Source organism: Mizuhopecten yessoensis, unplaced genomic scaffold (genome assembly GCF_002113885.1).
Source record: "Mizuhopecten yessoensis strain PY_sf001 unplaced genomic scaffold, ASM211388v2 scaffold3575, whole genome shotgun sequence".
In the NCBI taxonomy this organism is placed as follows: Eukaryota; Metazoa; Mollusca; class Bivalvia; order Pectinida; family Pectinidae; genus Mizuhopecten; species Mizuhopecten yessoensis.
Genome location: NW_018405113.1, coordinates 454,680 through 458,035, shown reverse-complemented (window position 1 = coordinate 458,035; position 3,356 = coordinate 454,680).

Sequence of the window (3,356 nt, the reverse complement as noted above, 5' to 3'; positions counted from 1 at the left end):
ATTCAGGTCTCGAATCTAGGTCAAGGGCGTTGCATTTGGTCTCATAATGCTACCATGGGTTTCACTGGGTGCTGGGTGCTTGATTAACACGAACTTTCAGGCTGATCGTTTGTTAGGATGTTTAGCGATGTATCATTCAATGCAATAATTATGTTGTTTCCTGGGTTTTTTTTGTATAGCGGCCTTTATGTTCAAAAAACGGTCTACCGTTAAACATCTCGTTTGGCCGTTATCTTACAGATTTAAAAGCAGACATTTGTTTCTGTTCAATTAAAAGCCTATTAGGGAAAGTGAATCCAACGGTCTCTATCTGTCTATCCTCTCTGTAAAGTGTAGTGTAGAAAAATCGTACAGAGAGAAAAAAGGGATTGGATTATCCTAACAGTCAATGATATTGGGTCAACACATTAGTTAATTGAATGCATTACGATTATATCGCCGTAATAGAAATAAATTAATGTTACAAAGCTTTAATCAATCCTATCATATTCAATTGAAGTAGATGTACAAATTTTTATGATTACATTTGAAATTACAACGAAGTGTTATCAGGTCGTATTGTCTCCACTTATTTAACGTGTCGAATTACGAATTAAGATTGTGAATCTGGTAATAAATCGAGCTGAATGGGAAACGGAAGTCCAGATTCAATATAATGCAGGATACTTTCCGAATTCTGAATTCTGAATTTGTTTGTGCAATTTTATATTAATACTTGGTGGCACGTCTAAATTTCGAACAACGTATTCATTCAAGGAACCTCGCGAAAGAATTGCAAGAGAACGTCGAAAGCAGTTTTGTTCGGGGTTTTTTCTGTAGGTTTTGAAATATAGAACAGAGTATGTTCTATGGTTCCCCTTCCTTGCCAAGCGAATAATGTTTGTATTTGATTTGTCCTTTCTGCAGCAGATTGCTGCCAATGGTGAAGTGTTGCTCACTGACTGCAACAGGAACTTATTTTTCATATTTGTATAGATTGGTCCTGGTCAACTATCGCTCCGGTCGCTTCCTTTGCGTGTATGGTATTTCAATGAGAAAGCACTACAAAGTCGGCATCAGATCCGCGTTGTCACAAAGAGGCAAGGAAACCAACATACTCTGTCTCCGGCACACATCCACATATGCACCCTTCGACAACACACACGGAGGCACGCCATTAACTGAACACTTAGATGTTAATAGGAAGATAAACAAATTACAACCAACCAACACATTCCGTCTTCTCTATAGAGCGGATGACAATCCCTTCCCCTTCTGAAGTCTTCATAACTGAGACCCTATCCTTTCTCGGCGTCATAACAAATCTTGTTTTGGTGATCATTTTGGCGAAACTACGAGTATGAATTTCCATCTTTTCTGCTAATCACTCATTACAAGGTGTAAACAATATATGTCATGGCGCAGTCTTCCTTGTTTGATTTTTCTTTCATAGCTGGCTCAGTAGCTGGACTAATGTCTAGATTATCATCCAACACTTTCTTAACCAAGCAGTTGTTCATCTTCGCCCGTTCATTCCATCCCATTCTGTGTTTAAACAACCTGGTCATATGCGATTGAAATCAGAGGACCAGGGATGTTGACTGTAGATGGTAGCAGAGGAGAGAGGTACTGAGCGATCGACACAGTCAAAACTAGGAAGCAACTGTGGTAGGACAAATGTTCGGAAACAATCGCAATGCCAGCACATGTTATCCAATTATCAAGACCACATCCGCCTATCAGGAAATATTTTTATCTGACGACGTCGATGATGACGTCAGCAGTGGATACAAGGGAAATAATAACGACGGTGGCGGCGCTGACGACGACGACGACGATAGACAACAGACGATACTTATTTTATTAAGTCGCGACGTGATTCACTTAACTCACACATACTGATATGTATCTCCTTTGACAGTTAACAAGGTAACACAATAAAAAAAAATCAGTTTTAATTTATTGCATATTAAAGCTACATGGCCATACACTACAGGTAAATAAAGACTATGCTACACATGATACTACAGGAAAATTGTACGTGACTGAAACAAATTTAAGCGCTTTCTGTCACTTTGCGTCTTTTTTAAAAGTTGTTTGGTAATTTTAGTTTTAGAATAGATGAGTGTTAAATAAAACATAACAAATTTGATCGCTCACCTCGTATTCATATGAGATTAAATAACGGGTTCCTGATGCGGTGCAGGAAACGAGTATTGTTTTTGTTGTTTTTGTTGTTGTTGCATCGACTTTGGGCTCAGAATTGTTCATTTCTTATATGCCCCGCAACATTATGGAAGATGTATTATCTGCCTTTCCCGTCGGCCCATCCGTCCATAAAACATCTTGGTCAGACTTTATATAAAGCTTCATAAGTCTGATGCTAGATTTCCAATTGTCAAATGTAGGTTACTGTGACCTAAATTTGATTTGGACCAGGATTTGCGTTTAGTTCTATTCCCATTGAAGTAGGTATAACGTCATACAAACATTTTTTTAACACAGGTCATCAGCCTGAAGGTTCATGCACCAGTATGGCATGGCCATCAGTTGGCGCGTGAAGATGACCAGTGTCGTAGCTATGGGTGATGGATAAAGATACATATTACTATCTGTCTCCATACACAGCTGTTAAATCATAAACTAGTCTAGTTGACCACCTGTACTAACCAATTCCCAGAGTTCTGTTTATTGCTTGTTTTCGATAAAATTAGCAGACCGGGTTTTTTTCCATGTTTTTGTTTATATTATTATAATGCATAAATCAACTCCTATCCTAACATGACCTCATTCATTTTGTTTTAACCGAGCACCGTTAGCATAAACATCGCTTCAAAGCAGTTTTACACTTTAATAAGAACAAATAAAATATACAGTAGGGTCTATGTAAATATCCGGTTTAAATTCGGTTTTTTTCTAGTTAGGAATTCTCTTTCAAACATTGATTGATTTTAACATTGACATTGATTTTAACAACGAATCGTGGACAATTTTAGATATACTATTTAACAAACTGTTCCAACATAGCAAATGTTGTTGTTCTGAGTAGTTCATAACCTTTAATTCACCAACATTACAAAGCACAGGAATCTGTATCGTTTTATATTAAATGCCAAATACATATTGTATCAAAATATTTCTATTGTATTTTCCACTTGAGTTCGAAGGTGGAAATTCTCTCTCAAAATTTCGCTCACGAAAGAGAATCTTACATGTTTTTCTTTCGTTTGATCCAGTGCTTAGTCGGGAAGTGGCTAAGATCAATTTATTTTAGTTAAAAGATACAGGTCCCTGTGCCTCTTACGAGATGTCTCAAGGCAATGGACTGTGGTAATGAACAAGACACAAAACTCCTAAATAATAATTTTGACATTTAC